Source organism: Pseudorca crassidens, chromosome 7 (genome assembly GCF_039906515.1).
Source record: "Pseudorca crassidens isolate mPseCra1 chromosome 7, mPseCra1.hap1, whole genome shotgun sequence".
Lineage (NCBI taxonomy): Eukaryota > Metazoa > Chordata > Mammalia > Artiodactyla > Delphinidae > Pseudorca > Pseudorca crassidens.
Window position 1 is genome coordinate 86,286,976 of NC_090302.1, and position 25,302 is coordinate 86,312,277.

Here is a 25,302-nt window from a genome sequence, read left to right on the forward strand (position 1 = left end):
CCATATGACTAAGTTCTGGCCAAAGGAATGAGAGCATAAATGATGTATACTACTTCCAGGCCTGGCCTCTAAAACATCCTGTGCAGTAGTCTAACTTCTCCCCCAAAACACAAGGCTGGAAGTAAAGGACTGAGTCAGTGCAGCTAGAAAATGGAAGGAGCCCAGAGAAATTGGGGACTCTGCAGAAAATCTGTCATGGAAATATGCACAAAAGAGACATCTGACATACAGGGGCCTGTGACACCAGCAAAAATGAGCACTTGTATTATGTTAAGCCACTGAGATTTAGGATTTTGTTACCACAACTAGTATTTACTTTGACTAATACTGTGTTCAATATTTGTTAAATGAACACCTAAATAAATAAATAAATGCCTTAGGCAAGAATCAGGCATCAAAAGTGCAAAGATTCCTGTCCCTCTGAGTTGGCTGACAAATGCTAAAGTAATGATGTTCAACCCCATTACAGACATTATGGCTTGAATTTCAAAACATAGGAGATTGTGGAAAACAACCAGAAAATTAGCACAAAGGCAGTCAAAACAGTTAAATGAGAATAGAATCTCCAAGAACTTATGTGTACCTCAACAGAGGCAGAAAAAGCATGTAACAAAAATTAATATCCATTCGTGTTTTTAAACATCTCATCAAACTAGGAATACAGAGAAACTTCCTCAGCCTGACAAAGAATATCTACAAAAAACCTACTACATGTTACATTATACTTAATGATGAAAGAAAGAATACTTGGAAAACTCAATATTGTTAAGCTAACAATTCTCCTAATGTGATCTACAGATTCAATGTAATCCCAATCAAAATCTCAGGAGGGTTTTTTGGAGATATGAACAAGCTAATTCTAAAATGTATATGTAAATAACCTAGAATAGCCAAACAACTTTGAAAAGAACCATGTTGGAGGACTTACACTACTTAATTTCAAGACTTATAAAAAGGCTATAGTAATCAAGGCATATAGACATGTATATAGACAGTGGAACAGAAAAAAGAGTTCAGAGATAGAGCCACACATATACTGTGTGATTTTGACAAGCTCCAAAGCAATTCAACAGGGAAAGAATAATCTTTAAAGTATGGAACAACCGGAAAGGTACATAAAAAAATGAACCTGATCTCTTTCCTCATACAATACATAAAAACTGAACTCAAAATGGATCATAGACCTAAAATGTAAGAGCTAAGCTGGACTTCATCAAAATTAAACTTCTTGTTCTTCAAAAGATACCATTATAAAAATAAAAAGGGAAGCCATAAACTGGGAAGAAAACATTTGCAAATCAGGTATCTGACAAAGGACTTGTACTAGAGAAGTGCAATTTAAAATGACTGTGAGCTATCACTACAAACCCATTAAAAGGGCTAAAATTAAAAAGACTGACCATACCAAGTATTGGTGAAGATGTGGAGCAACTGGAAACTCTCATATATTGCAAGTAGGAATATAAAATGGTATAACCCCTTTTGAAAATAACTTAGCAATTTTTTTATTGAAGTAGAGCTGGTTTACAATATTGTGTTAGTTTCAGGTGTACAGCAGCAACTTCTTAAAAAGTTAAGCTTTCACCTACCCTACAATCTAGCCCTTCCACTCCTAGATTTTTACCCATGAGAAATAAAAGCTCTGTTCATAGAAAGACTTGTACATAAATATTCATAACAATTTTATTTGTATAGACAAAAAATGGAAAGTACCCAATGTCCATGAAAAGGAGAAAGATAAACTGTGCTATATCCAAACAATGAAATGCAACTCAGCAATAAAAATGAACTAGTAATACATGCTATATAACACAATTATCAAAACAATTATACTAAGTGAAAAAAGACCAAAAAAAAGAAAAAAGAGTAGATATCATCTGATTCAATTTATATAAAATTTTAGAAAATGCAAATTAGTTTACAGTGACAGAAAGCAGATTAGTGATTGCCTGGGAATGGTGGAAGGGGTAGAGTGGAACAGGGGAGAGGATGACAAAGGAGCACTAGGAAACTTGAAGGTACGATATACATGTTCATTATCTTAATTGTGGTGATGGTTTCAAGGATGTATGCATACTTAAAGAGTACAATTTGATGTGTTTTGACAGATCTGTAGTTCACTATCAATAAAACCTCAGTCAATCTGTTTCAAAAAATAATTAAGGTATAGTCAGATACTCATAGCTACTGTGGCCACAAAACAACACAACCAAAGATTGTTCTAATCAAATACAACAGTATTTTCAAACACTTGTCTTATTTTAACTATTTTGTCTCAAAAAAAGATAATTCTTTAAAAACTCATATTATTTTAAAGGTAAGGAAATTAGACAAATTATTTTAAAACTTAAAGAACTTAGTGCAGTATTAGCCATATATTAAATGTGTACTGTACACACTTGTAGAACTAAATGGAAATACAGATCTTTCATATAATGAAATAAATTTCTAACTTTTAATATAGTTCCAAAGGAATGTCACTACCAAATTCAAGACATTGTTCACTGCACTTATCTTAATTTATAATCATTCAATTTAAAAATAAAGTCATTCTTATTACAGTACTTCATATAAAAGTATTTTTATGTGTGTTACTTCTAAAACTGGCTGCGCAGTTTCAAAAAAATACCAATTCATCAAAATACTTATCAGCAAGCAAAACTTTCACTAGCTTTGCCAACATTTTTAGTACAATGACTAAGAAGTCTAATGGTGCTGATCAGAATCAGAAACAGGATATTTTTCTGTGTGCCAAATACTGCAGAAAATACCACTTGATAAATAAAATATCATACTGTTATACCACTAACACAAGGTTACTTACTCTCAAGGCCTATGATTACAGATACACAGCTAACAGCTTCAAATAAAAGCAAAAATGAGTCTCACTAGAAACTGGAAATGTCCAAATACACATTCTATATAGCCTTTTGTTATAAATGCTGATTTGCAGGGATAGGCTAAAGAATCATCACAATCCATGTTTTACAAGGTCATGTTTGAGTACCCCAAGTTCAGAAAGCTAGGGTTAAGTACAAATGATTTCTTCAAACAAGCATAAGTCTTACAAATCAGTTTGAATGTATAATCTGCATACACTGTGTATATCACATACACAAGTAATTATAAACTATATCACTTAGAATGCTTTTGGTTTCTAGTAACTGAAACCTAACTTTATTCATCAAAATAAGATAAATTATGTTATGGTAAGTTTTTGCTCATGCTGTATGTTCAATGCCTGTGTGGGAGGTGAAGGGCATGAGAGTGGTCTGCTTACTCACTTGTGGACCCAAGATGACAGATGCTATGACATCTTAGCGCCTGGCATCCATAATCACCACTGCAGGGAAGAGAGACAGCTAGGTCATTCATCTACTACTAAATGTTTCTACCTAGAAGTAACCTGCTTAAAACCTATTGGCTAAAGAATCACATGGCTGTGCTTAGTTGCAAGTGAAGCTAAGAATTAATATTGTTGAAATGTCCATTCTACCCAAAACAATATACAGATTCAATGTAATCCCAATCAAAATTCCAATGGCATATTCACAAAACTAGAACAAATAATTCTAAAATTTGTATGTAACCATAAAATATCCTAACTAGCCAAAACAATCTTGAGAAAGAAGAACAAAGCTGGAGGTATTAAAATCCCTGATTTCCGACTATACTACAAAGCTAATAAAATCAAAACAGTATGATACTGGTACAGAAACAGGCATATAGATCAATGGAACTGAAAGTCCAGAAATAAACCCACACATACATGAACAATTAATTTATGACAGAGGAGCAAACAACATACAATGGATAAAGGATAGTCTCTTCAATAAATAGGAAAACTGGAGAGTCACATGCAAAAGAATGAAACTAGACCACCATCTTACACCATACACAAAATTAACTCAATGTGGATTAAAGAGTTGAATGTAAGGGAGTGGCCAAGATGGCAGAGTAGGAAGACCTTGAGCTCACCTCCTCCCATAGACACACCAAAATTACAACTATTTACAGAGCAACTACTGATGAGAAAAAAACAGAAAGTTAGCAGAAAAGATCTTCTACAACTAAAGATATAACGGAACCGCAGAGAAGGGCAGAAGAGGTAGAGATGCAGTATTGTCAAGACCCATATCCCCGGGGAAGGCAACCCACAAATGGGAAAATAATTACAGTTGCACAGAAGTTCTCCCCAAGGAGTGAGGGATCCAAGACACTCATCAGGCTCCCCAGCTCGGGGGTCCCACACTGGGAAGACAAGCCTCTAGAACATTTGGATTTGAAGGTCAGAGGGGATTATTTTCAGGAAAGCCAGAAGGCTGTGCAAAATAGAGACTCCATTCCTAAAGGGTACACACAAAATCTCACACACTCTGGGACGCAGGGAAGAAGCAGTAATTCGAAAGGAGCCAGGGTGAGACTCACCTGCTGATCTTGGAGAGCTTCCCAGAGAGGAAGGAGGCAAATGGAGTTCACCCTGTTAATACTGACAATGGGGGCAGCCATTTTTGGAAGCTCATTCTACCTGGAGGACAATGCTGCTGATAAGCACTATTTTGGAATCATTCCTCTAGCTTATTAGAGCTGAGACCCAGGCCCACCCACCAGCCTGTAGGCAGCAGAACTGGAACACCTCAGGCCAAACAACTAGCAGAGCAGAGACACAACCCCACCCACCAGGAGACCTGCTGCCCTAAGCCCCTGAGCCCACAGCAGCCCTGGGATTGGCCCTGATCACCAGAAGGCACAGGATCCAGCCCAGCACACCAGCACACCCCCAGGGCCCTGCAGCCAGAGACCCTGGGACATGGCCTCATTCCCAGTGGGCGAGCAGTAGGGCCAGGACCAGCCTCACCCACCAATGGAGAGACACCAACCCTGGGATCCATGGGACCACTGCCCCACCCAGGCAGGCTGACACTAGTTCTGGGACCCCCAGGGCTCTGTAGCCAGCCACTTCATGACCCAGCCCCAGCTACCAGCATACTAGCACCAGGACTGGGACTCCTCTGGCCATGCAGCCAACAATGCCAGACCCAGTCCCACACACCAGTGGCTGGCAGCCTCCACACAAGGCCAGACCTGGCAACCAACTGGACCAGGACTAGCCACTTCTACCGTGTGCCCACAGTAGTCAGCCAGCCACAACAGGATGACCCATACAGCCCACATAGAGGGCATCCATAGACAGTACAGGTCTGGTGACAAGAGAAGAGTGTACTGCTGGGACACACGGAACATCTCCAACAAAAGGCCACTTCTCCAAGGTTTGGAAATATAACCAATCTACCAGATATATAGAAATAAAAACAGCAAATTAGACAAAATGAGGCAACAGAGGAATATGTTCAAAATGAAGGAACAAGATAAAACCCCAGAAGAAAAACTAAGTGAAGTGGAGATAGACAATCTACTCAATAGAAAGTTCAAGGTAATGATTGTAAAGATGTTCAAACAACTCAGGAGAAAATTGGATGAACAGATTGAGAAGTTAGAAGTTTTTAACAAAGAGTTAGAAAATATAAAGAAGAACCAAGCAGAGATGAAGAATACAATAACTAAAATGAAAAATATGGGACTTCCCTGGTGGTCCAGGGGTTAAGAATCCACCTTCCAATGCAGGGGACGTGGTTTCGACCCCTGGTCAGGGAACTAAGATCCCACATGCCACGGGGCAACTAAGCCCATGTGCTCTAGAGCCTACGCACTACAACTAGAGAGCCCACATGCCACAACTAGAGAGAAGCCCGCATGCCACAACGAAGAACCTGCATGCCACAACGAAAGATCCCACGTGCTGCACCAAAGATCCCGCGTGCCGCAACTAAGACCCGATGCAGCCAAATAAATAAATAAATAATTTTAAAAAAAGAAAAGAAAAATACACTAAAAGGAATCAATAGTAGATTAGAAGACAGAGGAATGGATCAGAGAGGTGAAAGACAGAGTAGTGGAAATCACTGAAGCTGAACAGAAAAAAAGAAAAAAGAATAAAAAGAAATGAGGACAGTTTAAGAGACCTCTGGGAAAACATCAAACATACTAACAATAGCATTACAGGGGTCCCAGGAGAAGAGAGCAAGAAAGAGATAGAGAACATATTTGAAGACATAATAGCTGAAAACTTCCCTAACCTGGGAAAGGAAACAGACATCCAGGTTCAGAAAGTACAGAGTCCCAAACAGGATCAACTCAACAACACACTGTAATTAAAATGGCAAAAATTAAAGATAAAGAGAGACTATTAAAAGCAGAAAGGGAAAATCAATAAGTTAAGTACAAGTGAACTCCAATAAGGCTATCAGCTTACTTTTCAGCAGAAACTCTACAGGCCAGAAGGCAGTGGCACAATATATTTAAAGTGATGAAAGGGAAAAACCTACAACCAAGAATACTCTGCCTGGCAAGGCTTTCATTCAGATTTAAAGGAGAGATCAAAAGTTTTACAGACAACAAAAAGCTAAGAGAGTTTGGCAGCACCACACCAGCTTTACAATAAATATTAAAAGGACTTCTCAGGCTTCCCTGGTGGCGCAGTGGTTGAGAGTCCGCCTGCCGATGCAGGGGACACGGATTCGTGCCCTGGTCTGGGAAGATCCCGCGGAGCGGCTAGGCCCGTGAGCCATGGCCGCTGAGCCTGTGCGTCCAGAGCCTGTGCTCCGCAACGGGAGAGGCCACAACAGTGAGAGGCCCATGTACCACAAAAAAAAAAAAAAAAAGTACTTCTCCATACAAAAAAAAGGCCACAACTAGAAACGTGAAAATTACAAAAGGAAAAATCTCATTGGTAAAGTCAAATATACAGTAAAGGTAGCAAATCAGCCATGTATAAACATGGTAGGAAGGTTGAAAGACAAAAGCAGTAAAACCGTCTATATCCACAATAAGTAGTTAAGGGATACACAAAACAAAAAGATGTAAAATATGATGTCAAAACAGTAAAAATGCAGGGTTGTTAAAATGTGTTTGAGCTCAAGAGATCAACAACTTAAAATAATCATAGATAGATAGATAAGACAGCTATGTACAGTGTGGGGAATATAGTCAGTAATTATGTAATATTTTTATATGATAACAGTGTAACTAGACTTATAGTGGTGATCATTTTGAAATGTACAGAAATACCAAATCACTATGTTGTGTAATGGGAAATAACATAGTATTATAGGTCAGTTATACTTCAAAACCAAACGAACTCATAGAAAAAGAGATCAGGTTTGTGGTTACCAGAGGCATGGGGTGGGGGGAAAGGGGAATTGGATGAAAGCAATCGAAAGGTACAAATGTCCAGTTATAGGATAAATAAGTACGAGGAAAACACAGGGAATATATCCAATAATTTATAATAACTATACTATAAATGGAGTAAAACTTTTAAAAATTGCAAATCAGTATGTTGTACACCTGAAACTTAGAGAATATTGCACATCAACTATACTTCCAAAAAAAGTTACAAAAAAAAGATAAATAAGTCCTAGGAATGTAACGTACAACATGATAAATATAATTAACACTGTTATATGTTATATATGAAAGTTAAGAAAGTAAATCCTAAGATTTCTCATCACAAGAAAGAGATTTGTTTCTATTTTTTTTTAATTTTGTATCCATATGAGATGATGGATATTCACTAAACTTATTGTGATAATCATTTCATGATGTATGTAAGTCAAATCATTATGCTGTACACCTTAAACTTACAGAGCTGTTATGTCAATTATATCTCAATAAAACTGGAAGGGGAAAAAAAAAAGACTCGAATGTAAGACCTGAAACCATAAAATTCCTAGAAGAAAACATAGGCAGCAACTTCACTGACATTGGTCTTAGTGATTTTTTGGTGGATTGGACTCCAAAAGCAAAGGAACCAAAAGCAAAAATAAACAATGGTGCTATATCAAACTAAAAGTTTTCCCATAGTGAAGCTTCCCCATCATCAAAATGAAAAGGTAACCTACTGATTGGAAGATATCTGCAAATCATATATCCAATAAGGAGTTAATATCCAAAATATATAACCTCATACAACTCAACATCAAAAAAACAAACAACCCAACTAAAAAATGGGCAGAGGTCTTGAACAGATATTTTTCCAAAGAAGACATACAGATGGCCAAGGGTTCATGAACTGCTCGACATGACTAATCATCAGGGCAAATCACAGCCAAATTACAGCCAAATCACAGCAAATCACAACCATAATGATGTATCATCTCATACCCATCAGGATGGCTATTATTAAAAACAAAAACAAAAAAAAACAAGGAATAACAAGTGTTGATGAGGATGCAGAGAAAAGGAAACCCTTGTGCACTGTTAGTGGGAATGTAAATTGATGCAGCCACTATGAAAAACACTATGGAGACTACCACAGGATCCAAGAGTTCCACTTCTGGGTATTTAACTGAAGAAAACAAAAACACTAACTTAAAAAGATATATACACTCCTATGTTCACTGCAGCATTATTTACAGTAGCCAAGATATGGAAACAACTTAAGTGTCCACTGATAGATGTATGAATAGAGAGTATGTGGTACATATATACGGTGGAATATTATTCAGCCATAAAAAAGAATGGAATCTTGCCATTTGTGACAACATACATGGACCTTGAGGACGTTATGCTAAGTGAAATAAGTCAGACAGAGAAAGGCAAATACTGTTTGGTCTCACTGACATCTGAACTTATTGATATAGAGATGAGATTGGTGGCTGCCACAGTGCGGGAGCAGGGGACTGTAACAGGCCAAATAGGTGAATGAAGTCAAAAGGTATAAGCTTCCAGTTATATCATAAATAAGTCATGGGAATATAATGTATAGCATGATGACTATAGTTAGTAATACTGTACTGCATATTTGAAAGTTGCTACGAGAACAGATCTAAAGTTCTCATCACAAGAAAATTAAAATTCTGTAACTATGTATGGTGACTAATATTAACCAGACTTATTGTGATCATTTAGCAATATATACAAATATTGAATTATTATGTTGTATACCTGAAACTAATATATGTCATTATACCTCAATTAAAAAATGAAAAGTTGGGCTTCCCTGGTGGCGCAGTGGTTGAGAGTCTGCCTGCCGATGCGGGGGACACGGGTTCGTGCCCCAGTCCGGGAGGATCCCACATGCCGTGGAGCGGCTGGGCCCGTGAGCCATGGCCACTGAGCCTGCGCATCCGGAACCTGTGCTCCGCAATGGGAGAGGCCACAGCAGTGAGAGGCCCGCATACCACAAAAAAAAAAAAAAAGAAAAGCTCACATATACTTTGATTTGGCAATCCAATTTCTAGAAATATATACTACAATTATAGTTACACATGTGCAAAATGACATGTATGTGAATATTTCTGGTAGCACTGTTTGCAACAACAAAAAAATTCATCTAAATCCATTGTGTTGCATTTACAAACTGAATAAAATGTAACTATTTAAAAGAATGGGGCAACATTCTGTGTACTATTAGGAGAGACTGCCAAGGGATATTATTAAGGAAATCCATCCTCATTATTCACTAATTCTGCACTTGTGAATTCATCTACTCAATATAATCTTCCTGTAACCCCAAAATCAATATCCACTGAACTTTTGTGTTCATTTGCGGATATACACAGAACAGCAAAAAATCTACGTCACCCTGTACACTCATTCTTAGCTGACTGAGGTCCAACAACATGTCTCTCTGCCTTCTTGTTCACTGCTCATACTATAAACAAATGTTACTCTGGGGTCTGTTTAGTGTCGTATTTTTTACATTTTTATGCTTTTTGTGGGTGACTTTGCTGTTTAAAATGGCCCCCAAGCATAGTGCTCAAGTGCTGACTAATATTACTAAACACAAGAAGGCTTTGATGCACCTTATGGAGAAAACATGTGCCTTACAGTTACAGTGGCAAGCTCTGTGGAAGACAACTTGTTAATTGTTTAATAGGTTTTTATACTTTGGGGAATTTTATATCACTTGCATGTACTACTAAATCAAAAGATATATAATTTTATAAAAGACAAATAAAAGAAACTGGCAGATCCTGAGACAGGGCAGACTTCATGATTGATCTACCTCCATCCTATTCCCCTCATGATAGCAAAATAGCTCAGTCATTACAGGAGTCCCATTACACACCATACCACCCAAAAAGAGAGTATAGATGAGACGCTGTTGCAGCATCCCCCCAAGTAAAAGACTTCAGATGTTTGCAGGCTGTACTTGTTTAAGCTTATGTCCATCCCGTGATCATGCAAATTTTATTGCCTACTTTAAGGCAGATTGCTTTAAGCCAATCAGAGTCTACTGCAGGAGCTAGTAGTGAGATGTGTGTTCCCTGAAGTCTATATAATGGTGACTTCTGAAAGAAAATCCAGGCCCTGTTAGGAAGGAGAAAAGCAAGAACGGATGCTGGGTAGGCACCCAGCAAGGTCAACAATCCTGAAGAAGCGCTAAGAGTTGTGGAAATAAAGCATACACACATAAGACAACAGTATAAATTACAGTGCATAAGGACCAGAAGTGATCATCAAGCAATCAGGGCTTGGTAAGGAAATCTATGGATACAGCACATAAATGTACAAACAAAATCAGAGAAATGGGGTTAGGATTAAGTACAAGGAGGACTTATAATGTGATTGCTCTAAATAAACAACAACAACAAAAAAGGAACCAGCCCCAGGAGGATGTTGGAAGTCATTAAGGTAAATAGCACATCCAAATTCCTATGAAAGAAGCAAATTAGTTTAGCAGTTCTGCACCTTCAAACCTGACCAGGTAAGGGATCATAGAGCCAAACTCAAATTCTTAAATAATGCCTGACCTGAATAATTGTGTGTATGTGAAAAACAGCTGTCTCAAACTGTCTTATTGGTAGTTACCAGAGTATCAGACCCCAGATCTCAGATTATGCTAAAATAGATTAAATCTACACAAAATGTTTATATAACATATATATTCTGTATTACAAAATCAGTGATGGGCCTCTAAAGGAAAATGAAAAAACAACAGTCCTAAAAATCTGAAAAATGAAAACCATGTGGTAAAAGGTAATAAGAAGTATAGCCAGACAGATGTAAAGTCATGCCATCTGGAGGTCCTACCCACTGGATGCCATTAACACTGACCACAGTACAAATTCCCTTCCTCTTCCCCTTCCCTCTTACCCCCAACCCCACTTCCCTTGGTATCTGTACTATTTCTAATTTTTGGAGGCCTGAAAGAAGCAAAGGAAATACAAAGCCCAATTCATCACTATACTTTTGTACAGTGACATACATAAGTCATATTCTCACCAAAACCTACCTTTTGTGATATGGAAGTGGTAATAACCCTAAGGTTTTACTTTCACAGTTCAAGAAAATGAATAGGCTAAATACTCTCACCACTCACTATCTCCTGAGAAGGTTGGAAGCAAAGATAATGGATCAATCTGGGTCCCATCAGGAGAGAGAAATCACACAGTAATTTGAATAAAGAAAATCAAATATAAACAATTAGTCACTATAACAGGAGACTAGAGTAACCAGGGATTAGCTAGTCAAAAGTAAAAAAAAAAAAAAAACTAAAGAATATAGGAATAGCAGATATAAAGAGGACCCACTACCTTCTAGTGCTAGAATTCAGCACCCAAGGAAGAGCACCCCCTTTGACCTTACCCACCATGCATGCAGTAAGATCTAGATCTTGTTGGAGAGGGCATAGCCATGGCTCACTGAATGACGGTGAAGTGTCTATGGGTGCTGTGCCGGTAGAACTTGCTGGAAATCCACCTTTTGTAACTTGCCAGATACCTACCCTGTAGGGTGCCATGGTCACAAGGAGGTGTCTCACCAGAGGCACTCTGTTACAAAATCACCTGAGGGGAATGATGGGTTAAGTTGCTGGCAACTGGGTGCTGCTGGCCATAGTGCACAATAGGACTGGGCACTAAAAAAGCCACACATGCCCAGGAGCCTGCCAGAGGAGCCACAAGTCCAAGGAGCTGGGCAGTGGGGGAGCCGTGCTCTGGAGGAACCACTCAAGCTACAGGAGCTGGGCACTGGGGAAGCCATGTGGGCTGCAGGAGCCAGAAGTACTTGTCCTGACAGTACGTAAAATATCACACTGGTCTCCTACTTGAACATTTGCTGATTGCATCTGATGAACAGGAAATAACAAGTACTCTAGATGCCTTATTAACACACATGCCAATAAGTGGGTGAGAGATAAACCCCACAAAAGTTCATGGGTCCCCCACCTCAGTGAAGTAAATGGGGTTTAAGTTAGCAAACTTCTTCTATAAATATCCATATAGTTCAAAAAATGAATAGGCTAAAACCTCTCACCACTCAGTTTGTAGGTAGTCCAGTGGCTACCTACAAAAGGTAGGTTTTGGTGAGAATATGACTTATGTATGTCACTGTACAAAATATTTTAGGCTTTAGGGATTCTGTCACATATTCTTTTTGGGGTTTTTTTCAAACACTTAAAAATATAAAACACATTCTTAGCTCACAGGTCACACAAAAACAGGTAGCAGGCCGAATCAGACCCACAGGTCATAGTTTGCTGATTCTTGATCTGGAGCATGTCGAGGTATCCTCTACAGGGTGAAATATAAGTTTCTCTACCTTGCACCACCTACCATGAAAAGAATCACAATGGTGGGGTAATTTTTTTGAATTCTGGAGGCAACATATATCACATTCACATGTACTATTTTGACCCGTCTATAGAGTCAAGGGTAAGCTGCCTGCTTTGAGTGGGAGCAGAGCAAGAGAAGGCTCTGAAGCTAGATCCTTCAAGAATACAGATCTGCTCATGTACCAGACAAAAAATCCCAACCATCTAAGGCTCTGCTGAGGGCAAAGGAAATAAGGGAATAAGTTGTGGAAAGAAGTAACAGATATCAATTATAGCCCTGTGGTCAACTAGAGGAACAAGGATTGTAAGTAGTTTTGCATATTTTCTATTTGCTTATTATATGTGTGTGTGTGTGTGTGTGTATATATATTATATATATATATATATAATATATATACTCACATGTACACATATGTTAGAAAATTTCCTTCTCTTTCCTTCCCATTTTTATCTTATGTACAAGTTGTTAGAAGTTAGCTTTACAATTTTGTCTTTAAGCAACAGAATATTCAGTGGGACTACTGCTGATTTTGAAAAGTAATATAGTAAGCAATTAATACAATGACTCTTGGGATTGTGCATTTGCTCATTTGGGGAAAGAGTAAAATTTGTTCACTTGTAAGGATAGCTTTACCTTGTTGGGTAGAAATACAGTTGTTTTGTTGTTATACAGCCAAAACAACAGGCCTTAATAAATTTTAAAAGCACATGTTCTGGGGGACTTCCTTGGTGGTCCAGTGGCTAAGACTCCACATTCCCAGTGCAGGAGGCCCAGGTTCAAACGCCAGTCAGGGAACTAGATCCCACATGCCACAACTAAGAGTTCGCATGCCGCAACTAAAACCCAGCGCAGCCAAATAAATAAATAAATACTTTAAAAAAAAAAAAGCACATGTTCTGACCACAATGGACTTAAATTTAGAAATCAATAACAAAAATGTATGAAATCCTAAAATATTTGGAAATTAGGCCCACACTTCTAAATAACCAGTGGGTCAAAAAAAGAAATCACAAAGGAAATTAGAAAATATCTTCAACTGAGGACAAAAACACAGCATATCAAAATTTGGGGGATGTAGCCTAAGCAGTGCTTAAAGAGAAACTTGTAACTGAACAGGTGTATTAGAAAAAAAATAAAGGTCTCAAATCAATAACTTAAGCTTCTACCTTAAGAAACTAGAAAAAGAACATCAAACTAAACCGAAAGCAAGCAGAAGGAAAGAAATAATAAAGATCAGAGTGAAAAATTAATGGAATAGAACACAGAAAAACAACAGGTAAAATCAATGAAACAAAAAGTTGGTTCTTTCTGGATTTGAAAAGATCAAAACCAATAAACCTTTAGCTTCACCAGCAGTCCCCAACCCTTCTGGCACCAGGGACCAGTTTTGTGGAAGGCAATTTTTCCACAGACCAGGTGGGGGGGGGGGTGGTTTCAGGGTGATTCAAGCACATTACATTTATTGTGCACTTTATTTCTATTATTATTACATTATAACATATAATGAAATAATTATACAATTCACCATAATGCAGAATCAGTGGGAGCCCTGAGCTTCTTTTCACTTGCCACTCACTGATAGTGTTTTAATATGTCTGCAAGCAATTGATTTATTATGGTCTCTGTGCAGTCAAACCTCTCTGCTAATGATAATCTGTATTTGCAGCCACTCCCCAGTGCTAGCATCACTGCCTCAGCTCCTCCTCAGATCATCAGGCATCAGATTCTCATAAGGAGTGCGCAACCTAGATCCCTCACATGCACAGTTCACAGTAGGGTTTGCACTCCTATGAGAATCTAATGCTGCTGCTGATCTGACAGGAGGCGGAGCTCAGGTGGTAATGCGAGCGATGGGGAGCAGCTGTAAATACAGATGAAGCTTCACTCTCATGTCCGCTGCTCACCTCCTGCTGTGTGGCCCAGTGCCTAACAGGCCACAGACTGCTACTGTGCGTCAGGCACACAAAGTTGCATTTGGTAACAAAAGATTAAATGTTTTTCCCCTAAGATCAGGAACAAGAATGTCCACTCTCCTCACTTCTGTTCAGCAATGTATTGGAGATTCTAGGGGAAAAAAAAACCCTAAAGGCATCCAGATACAAAGAAGTAAAATTGTCTATATTCACAGTGACATGATACTGTATGTAGAAAATTCTAAGGAATTCACAAAAAATCTTACAGTAATAATCAAATAAGGTTGCAGAATACAAGATAAATATACAAAAATCAATTGTATTTTTATATACTGATGAACAATCCAAAAACGAAATTTGAAAAATAATTTTACTCACAATAGCACAAAAAAATGAAATACTTCAAAATAAAGTTAACGAAAGTAGGGCAAGACTTGTACACTGAAAATTACAAAACATTGCTAAGAGAAATTAAATATCTTAAACAGAAAGACATTCCATGTTCATGTTAAGATGGCAATGGCAATTCTCCCCCAAACAGATCTACAGATTCTATGCAATTTCTATCAAAATCCATGACAGTAGGCTTTTTGGAAAAAATGACAAGCTGATGCTAAAATTTATATGGAAATGTAAGGAAACCAGAATAGCCAAAACAATTTTGAAAAAGAAGAAAAACATCGGAAGACTTATACTACCCAATTTCAAAGTTTACTACAAAGATACCATATAATAAAGACAGTGTGGTGCTGGTGTAATAAGAGGCATAAAGATTACTCAAATAGAAATGAGAGTCTGGAAATAATTTATGGTCACTTGATTTTTTTTTTTTTTTTTTTTTTTTTTTGCGGTACGCGGGCCTCTCACTGCTGTGGCCTCTCCCGTTGCGGAGCACAGGCTCCGGACGCACAGACTCAGTGGCCATGGCTCACGGGCCCAGCCGCTCCGCAGCATGTGGGATCTTCCCGGACCGGGGCACGAACCCGTGTCCCCTGCATTGGCAGGTGGACTCCCAACCACTGCGCCACCAGGGAAGCCCTGGTCACTTGATTTTTAACAAAGGTGCCAAGGCAATTAAAAGGGGAAAGGTCCTTTCTTTTTTCTGAACACATAGTGCTAGAACAACTGGATATTCATATACAAAAAAAGATGAATTTGAACTCATACCTCATACCATACACAAAAGTTAACAGAAATTGATCATAAGCCTAAAGAATGATCCAAAAAAAAAAAAAAAACTGATAAACTGGACTTCCTCAAAATAAAAACTTTTGTATTTCAAAAGATACCATGGATAAAATGAAAAAACAGATAACAAGTTGGGTAAAAAAATATATTTACTGAAATAACTTATAAAACATATATCTGATAATGGACTTGTGCTCAGAATATACAAAGAATGCCTACAGCCAGTAAGAAGGCAAACCCAGTGCAAAAAATGGACAAAAGATTTCAGTAGACATTTCAAAGACAACATAGCAACAGTTAATAAGAACATGAAAATATGTTCAACATCATTAGCCAATGGGGAAATGCAAATTAAAACCAACATGAGATACTACTTCACAGTAAAATGGCTATAAAAAAGACACAATAGCAAGTGAAGATATAGAAAAATTGAAACCCTCATACACTGCTTGTGGGAATTTGATATGGTACACCCATACTGGAAAACAGTTTGGCAATTTCTTAAAAAGTTAAAACATGAACTTACTATACAACCCAGTAATTCCTTCATAGGTATCTGTCCAAGAAAAACGAAAACGTATGTCCACACAAAGACTTGCACATGAATGCTCACAGCAGCATTATTCATAATAGCCAAAAAGTAAAAACAACTGAAATGTCCATCAACTGATGAATGGATAAACAAAATGTGGTATAATCATACAATGGTTATTCATCAATAAATAAGAACAAATTACTGATACATGCTACAACATGGATGAATCTCAAAAACTTTATACTAAATGAAGCCAAGCACAAGACAGCACTTATTCTATACATCCATTTATATGAAATGTCCAGAAAAAGTTAATCAGTAGAGACAGAAAGCAAATCAATGGTTGCCTGAAGCTGAAAGCCAGCGCCAGGTTTGAGTACAAAACTCACATGGGCAAACTTGTTAAGGTGATGCAAAACTTCTAAAACTGAACTGTGGTGATCACTGCACAATCCCCCAAATTTACTAAAAATCACTTAATTATTTAGAAAATGAGGATATAGTTTCCAAAAGGTGATTTCCATATGAACTCTACCTTCCTGTAACTAGAGAAAGGTACCAGGAAGATTATAAATGTTCCTATATTAGAGATCTTAACAGAGATCTACACATGCAGCAGAGTTTATGAAGAGCCTAAGAGAATGGACCAGATAACTTTGCAAAGCCTCTTCCAAAATCAGTCCAAAAAGAAAAGTCTGATATTTAGTAGAAAATTAAAAATGCTCAAGATTTGCCTTGTTATCTAACTTTTCTGATGAAATTTTTAAACTTTTTCCTTCTCTACTTCTACTGCATTCTTATAAAAGACTGCGAAGTCAGTGCACTTCCCCTATAGGTGTTCTTTCATATTAAAAATCAGTCATTCAAGATCTATGAACAAAAACAGAGAATGTACATACCCCGGCCTAAAATAAAATTTAATAAATCCATTTAAGGGAGGGGGATCAAGATGGCGGAATAAGAGGACATGGAGCTCACATCTACATGTGGAATAATTCTCAAGGAAAACTAACTGCAAACTGGCAGAAGAAATCCTATTAAATCAAGGCTGTAATAAAGATACATACATAATTGGGCAGGACAGAAAGAAAAGCATCAGTTGGACCTGTGCCCCTAGGATGGGACTAAGAGGGAAATGGAGATGGCATGGGCAGGCACTTACCCTGGGGAGTGAGTGGGACCTATGCGGAGGAGACAAACCCCCTTGGCTGACTGGAGAACTGCTGGGACAGACAGAAAGACTGGAGAAGCCAAGACTCCACTAGTAAGAGGTACATGGGTGCTGGCTCACCACCAGACAGGGAGGAGAGAGGTCTGCCCTAGCGGCTGCTTCCTTGCCACACTCTCCAATCCACACCAATCCCATGCTTGGCATGGGATCTAGGGTAGCCAGGACCTGGGGAAAGACTCGATCTAGGGACACAGAGGAGACATGGGGGCCTAAGGTGTGGTCCAGGTGAGGCAGCAGTGGCCATTGTTGATGCTTACTCAAACAGCACCACAGAAGCAGCCCAGACTTCTGAAAGACGCGCCACTGCTTCCCCCAACCACCAAACCATGCTCCCCAGTCCCAGCTCATTGAATGCTCCGGCCCTGCCCACTCCACGCCACACAACAACCTAGCACTAGATCTGGGACAACCACAACAGGGGAAAAGACACACCTTGAGCTGCGTCTGAGCAGAGCTGCAGATGCCTACAAAGGCAGAACATCAGGTCTTTGTAAGCACGCAAGTCCCATTTGCTACAGTACTCCCCTCCTTTGAGGCAAAGGCCCCAGTGCAGGGAGAAGGAAAAACACACACTTAAAGAAAACAGAGCCAGCTTCAGTCCGACATTCAGGGCATCCTCTTCAGCAACCTGGGAGCAGAACCTGCCCCTTACAGGGTGACTACAGCCACTGAGCAGAGGGCAAGTCCTGCCTTTCACCCTGCACAGACTCTAGCTCCCCAATCATCAGCCACACCCCCTACCAAAGTGATAGCAGCCAGCACACTCTGAGGAAAAACATGACTGGCATCCACATCAAATTCAGCCCTAACACCAAAGGCACTGGGCACACGCAGTCTATACAGGGATGTTCCCACATAAGAACACTCCTTCAAGACCACAAGATATAACTGTTTCACCTAAATTCATAGAAACAGAGGAAGTTACATAAGATAAAAAGGCAGAGAAACTACCCTCAGTTGAAAGAGCAAGAGAAAACCCCTGAAAAAATAAATAATGAAACAGAAATAATCAGCCTACCAGACAATAAATTCAAAACACTGGTAATAAAAATGCTAACTGAATTAGGGAAGAGAATTGATCTCATCACAGATCATTTTAACAAGAAACTAGAAAATATAAAGAAGACCCTATCAAAAACAGTTCAACTTCTGAGATTAAAAAGCACTCTAGAAGCAATGGATAGCAGACCAAATGACACGGAAAAACACGTAGTGATCTGGAAGATGAAAATAATAGAAATCACCCAATCAGAACAGCAGACAGAAAGACAAATGTAGACCTTTTAGAATATGTTTGAATTTAAATGACTATCAGTTTAAAGCAAGTAGATATAATTATGGGTCAACATACATGAACCCCATGGTAACCACAAATCAAAAACCTATGATAGATATACAAAAACCAAAAAGAAAGGAACCCAAGCATAGGAGAAAAGAAAATCATCAAACCACAATGGGAGAAGAAAAAAAAAAGAAGAACAAGGAAGAACTACAAAAAACAAACGAACAAAAACAAAAAACTGGTAAACAAGGAATAAAGTGGCAATAGGTACATATCTATCAACAATTACTTTACATGTCAATTGGACTAAATGTTCCAATCAAATGACATAAGGTGGCTGACTGAATAAAAAAAACAAGACCCATCTATAAGCTGCTTACGAGAGACTCACTTCAGAGTCACACACAGACTGAAAGTGAGGGGATGGAAAAAGATATTTTATACGAACAGAAACAATAAGAAAGTGGGGGCAGCAATACTCATATCAGACAAAATACTAGACTTTAAAACAAAGGCTATAATGAAAGACAAAGAAGGGCATTATATAACCCTCCTACATTGTTGGTGGGAATGTAAATTGGTACAGCTACTACAGAGAACAGTATAGAGGCTCCTTAAAAAACTAAAAATAGAGCTACCATATGACCCAGCAATCCCACTCCTGGGCATATACCCTGAGAAAACCATAATTCGAAAGGATGCATGCACCCCAATGTTCACTGCAGCACTATTTACAACATCCAGGACATGGAAGCAACCTAAATGTCCATCGATAGAGGAATGGATAAAGAAGATGTGGTGCATATATACAATGGAATATTACTCAGACATTAAAAAGGGACGAGGGACTTCCCTGTTGGTCCAGTGGTTAAGACTCCGTGCTCCCAATGCAGGGGGCCCGGGTTCAATCCCTGGTCAGGGAACTAGATCCCACATGCTGCAACTAAGAGCCCCCATGCCACAACTAAAAGATTCCCCATGCCACAACTAAAGACCCCAATGCTGCAGCAAAGATCACACACGCGGCAATGAAGATCCTGCGTGCCGTGACTAAGACCTGGCACAGCCAAATAAATAAATAAATAATAAAATAAAATAAATAAAAAGGAACGAAATAATGCCATTTGCAGAGACATGGATGGAGCCAGATATTGTCATACAGAGTGAAGTCAGTAAGAAAGAGAAAGACAAATATTGTATAATATTGCTTATATGTGGAATTTAGAAAAATGGTTCAGATGAACTTATTTGCAAAGCAGAAATAGAGTCATGGATTAGAAAATAAACTTATGGTTATTAAGGGTGGACGAGGGGGTGGGATGAACTGGGAGAATGGGATTGACATAAACATACTACTATTTATAAAATAGATAACTAATGAGAACCTACTGTATAGCACAGGGAACTCTACTCAATGCTCTGTGGTGACCTAAATGGGAAGGAAACCTAAAAAAGAGGGGATATATGTATATGTATAACTGATTCACTTTGCTGTACACTTTGCTTTACAACATTGTAAAGCAACTATACTACAATAAAATAATTTTTTTAAAGGGGCATTATATAACGATAAAGGGATCAGTACAAGAAGAGGATATTATACTTGTTAACATACATGCACCCAATACAGGAACACCTAAATAATCAAGTTTTATTTATTCCAGGGTCACAAGAATGGCTCAACATACACAAATCAGTCAATATGATACACCACATTAACAAAAGAAAAGACAAAAACCAAATGATCATCTCAATAGATGCTGAAAAAGCATTTGACAACATTCAACATCCATTCATGATAAAAACCCTCATCAGGGCTTCCCTGGTGGCGCACTGGTTGAGAGTCCGCCTGCCAATGCAGGGGACGCAGGTTCGTGCCCCGGTCCGGGAGGATCCCGCATGCCACGGAGCAGCTGGGCCCGTGAGCCATGGCCGCTGAGCCTGTGCGTCCAGAGCCTGTGCTCCACAATGAGAGAGGCCACAACAGTGAGAGACCCACGTACCGCAAAAAAAAACAAAACGAAACAAACAAAAAAAAACCCTCATCAAAGTGAGTATGGAGGGAACATATCTCAACATAATAAAGGACATTTACAACAAATCCACAGCCAACATAATACTCAACAGTGAAAAGGTGAAACCCTGCTAAATTCAGGAATAAGACAAAGATGCCCACTCTCGTCACTTCTATTGGAAGTTCTAGCCACAGCAATAAGACAAGAAAAAGAAATAAAAGGTATCTAAATTGGAAGGGAAGAGGTAAAACTGTCTCTATTTGCAGATGACATGATACTCTATATAAAGAGCCCTAAAGTTTTCACTGAAAACTATTAGAATAAATGAAACCAGCAAGATTGTAAGATACAAGATACAGGTTTAACCCTCCCGGACTTCAGACTATACTACAAAGCTACAGTAATGAAAACAGCATGGTATTGTCACAAAAACAGACACATGATCAATGGAACAGAATACAGAGCCCATGCACCAATGGTCAATTACTCTATGACAAAGGAGGTAAGAATATACAATAGAGAAAAAACAGTGTCTTCAACAAGTGGTGCTGGAAGAAATGGAAAGCCATAGGTAAAACAATGAGATAAGAATATTCCCTCACACAATATACAAAAATAAACTCAAAATGGTTTAAACACCTAAATGTAAGACCCGAAACCATAAAACTCCTAAAAGAGAACATAGGTGGAACATTTTTACATAAGTTGCAACAAAATTTTCTTGGATCAGTCTTCTAGGGCAAATAAATAAAAGCAAAAATAAACAAATGGGGCCTAATTAAACTTTAAAGCTGTTGCACTGCAAAGGAAACCATCGACAAAATAAAAACACAACCTACAGAATGGGAGAAAATACTTGCAAATGATGCAACCGACAAGGGGTTAATATCCAAAATGTACAAAGAGCTTACCACTCAACATCAAAAAACAACATGGGCTTCCCTGGTGGCGCAGTGGTTAAGAATCCGCCTGCCAATGCAGGGGACACGAGTTCAAGCCCTGGTCCAGAAAGATCCCACAAACCACAGAGCAACTAAGCCCGTGCGCCACAACTACTGAGCCTATGCTCTAGAGCCCACTAGCCACAACCACTGAAGCCCACGCGCCTAGAGCCTGTGCTCCGCAACAAGAGAAGCCACCACAATGAGAAGCCCGCTCACCACGACGAAGAGTAGTCCCCACTCACAGCAACTAGAGAAAGCCCGCGCGCAGCAACAAAGACCTGATGCAGCCAAAAGTAAATAAACTAAATAAATTAATTTTAAAAAAAAAAACCAAACAACCCAATCAAAATATGGCAAAATATGGGCAGAAGACCTGAATAGACATCTTTCTAAAGAAGACATACAGATGGCTAACAGGCACATGAAAAAATGCTCAACATTGCTAATTATTAGAAAAATGCAAATCAAAACCACAATGAGGTATCACCTCACACCTGTCAGAATGGCTATCATCAAAAAGTCTACAAATAACAAATGTTGCCAGGGATGTAGAGAAAAGGGAACCCTCCTACACTGTTGGTGGGAATGTAAATTGGTGTAACCACTATGAAAAACAGTATGGAGGCTCCTTAAAAAACTAAAAATAGAACTACCATATGATCCACTCCTGTGTACGGTCTCTGGAAAAAATGAAAACACTAATTCGAAAAGATACGTCCACCCCAATGTTCACAGCAGCACTATTTACAATAGCCGAGATATGAAAGCAACCCAAGTGCCCATCAACAGATGACTGGATTAAGATGTGTAGTATATATATGCAATATGTTAGCCATAAAAAAGAATGAAATACTGCCATTTGCAGCAACATGGATGGACTTAGAGAATATTATGCTTAGTGAAATAAGTGAAACAGAGAAAGACAAATACTGTATAGTATCACTTGTACATGAAATCTAAAAAATAATACAAATGAAGGTATATGCAATAACAGAAACATGCACAGATGTAGAAAACAAACTTGTGGTTACCAAAGGGGAAAGGAAAGGGGGGGAGGGCCAAACTAGGGGTATGGGATTAACAAACTACTATATATAAAATAGATAAGCAACAAGGATACACTGTATAGCACGTGGAATTATACCCATTAACTTGTAATAATCTATAATGGAGTATAATCTGCAAAAATACTGTACCACTATGCTGTACACCTGAAACTAACACAATATTGGTAAATCGAGTATACTTCAATTAAAAAAATAACAATAATCCATTTGGTGCTGATTTCCAGCCTGACTTGAGGCTCCGCCACTACCAACCTGGAACTGCCACAGATGTGAGATTTCCTCAGCTGTCACTGTGGCCTGGATAATCAATCCAACTTTCTATTGGCTAGGCTAGCCTCCCTGTAACTGGTTTTCATAAATACAAAATTTGTATAATTGTTACTGGAACTACTTGCTGAAATATGGAACTTGTTAAAAGTACCATTTATTTTAAAATGCACAGTTTCACATACAAGCAGCAGCACATCTTTCACATCCAGCCAATCAATCAAGTTAATGCTTCGTATTAGAGAACGGAACAAAAAATGCAGATATTCCACTACAGAGTTTGCCTTTCTTTTCTGGGGACTTAGTAAACGTTTTTCAAGAAATCAAGAGGTATATGACTAAATAATGGAAAGAATGAATTAAAATGTATAATACACCAAGGTATAATTTAGCTCAACTCTAAAGAAGCAGGACCTAACTTTTACTCTGGGGGAAAGAGGCCTTTGATATAACTAGGAAAAGCAAATTCTTTTTTGATGCAGTCTTTCTTGTACAGGTATATGAGTAATGCATATGAGGGCTTATTTCCCTGCGAATCTGGCACAGTACATTAGATTGAAACATCAATTTGATTTAAGCTTAATGGATAAAGTCACAATGAATATATTTTTATATAAGTTTATGTATAAATGACCCCAACACAGTATGAATTCTATCATTTGTAACAACCTTTCCACCTCTCATGAGGGGAGTAATGAAAATCTGTTCTGAGCTGCACATCACTAAAGGTGAGTGACATCCAGAAAGAACTGAAGTTGGGTGGTCCAAAAGTGCCTGCTCATCTGATAAATAACTCAGTAACATCTCAGTTAAGATGCATTAAATGGGACACAGGTTAGAATGAAACCAGGTGCCCGGGAGCTTTCCAACAATTTCAGATTAGGACAAACGTAGAGGCACATACAGGTCTTTGCTGAAAATTCCTTGGCCTTTATTTGACATTCTGGTCCCAAATTGCTGATGTTTTAAAAACTCCAAATCATTCCCCCTCCCGACTTTTCTAGCCCATACAACATGACCACAGAGGGTTCATGGTTGTAAACGCGCCCACGTAAAAAAATTCGAAAAAAGCAAGCTAAACAAACACAACCCCCGACCCCCCCCCCCCAAAAAAAAACCTCTCAAAGGCTTTGGACGCTATTTGGGCTTTCATTCAAAAAAAGTGAGTTAGTGCGAGATGATCGCCCACCAGAACTCTCCTCCCCTCACAGCGGGAAAAGCCCGCAGAGTACGAGGGGTAACAGCCCGCTCCGGGCTCCTCTAATTGGCCTCCCGCTCCCAGCGCCCTGAGGAAGGGGGGCGGTGCGGAGAGCATGTGGCCAGCTGTAAAGGGTGATGAATTTTAAAAGGCGAGATTTTCACATCTCCCACGGATCCAAGGGCGAAGAAATTCACCTTTGCTCCTGTCCTTTTAAGAAGACATAGCTAACCTAGGCTCAATGAACAGAGAGAAGCAAAACGCCAGCCCCCAGCTCCCAACGCTCTGGGGAACTCCCTTCCTTACGACCACCCCCTACCCCCCACCCCCGACCCTCTGTCGGCTCCACCCCCTGGGCCTGCTCCGCCCTCTAACCACGCCCCTCGCCCAAGGCCCCGCCCCTACGGTTGGCGCCATCCCATCCCCTACCCACTCCCCTCAGTCCCTACAGACAGCGCGAGCCCTGCTCACCCACCTAGAGGCGGGGAACGGAGAGAACGTTCTAGCGAGTCTCCCTCACCCCCACCCAACCCACACCCCCAGGCTGACGTATCGGCCGGACCCCCGAAGGAGGCAGTTGCCTTCGCTGTCGTTCTGCGGCCTCTCTTACCAGCTGGTCCGCGCCAGAGCTGCTTCTGCAGTTTGGGCAGTGGCGGAAAGGCTGCCACCGCCCGGTTCTGTGGCTTGAAAATTTGACTTTGCCTCGTACTGGTTTTTTGTTTTGTTTTGACTTTTTTAGAACTTTCCCGCGGTCGCTCGTCAATGGAGCCGCGCGCGCACGTATCCGCAGTGCACTCTGGGGCCTGGCCAGCGGCTCCGCGCCCCCGCGGCCTCGCGGGAAAATTCCGACGAATCTCTTGCTCGTGGGGCGGGGCGGGGTAGGGGCCCCGGCTCAACCGGAAGTCGGTCTGGCTGGGCGGGTTCCCTGGCGAGGGGGCCGGCTGGGGCTGCCTTAGATGTCACCGGTCTCTGGTTGGTGTCGCTGGCCCCAACTAGACCGCAGGAAGTACCTGGAGGGGAAAAACGCGGATTTTTTAATCGG

General features: G+C 39.6%; 1 protein-coding gene across 5 annotated transcripts in view; it reads right to left on the bottom strand.

The window, feature by feature from the left end:
• Window positions 1–25,101, bottom strand: part of FANCC (FA complementation group C) — a 272,627-nt gene extending 247,526 nt beyond the window's left edge. For 4 of the 5 annotated variants that reach the window (XM_067744815.1, XM_067744813.1, XM_067744814.1 and 1 more), the window contains exon 1: window positions 24,871–25,101. The gene's annotated coding sequence lies outside the window, so the exon portion shown is untranslated. Of the gene's footprint in view, window positions 1–3,284; window positions 3,344–24,870 lie in introns of all 5 variants that reach the window. The other variant, XM_067744812.1, reaches the window with a different exon arrangement.
• Window positions 25,102–25,302: the final 201 nt, after the last annotated feature.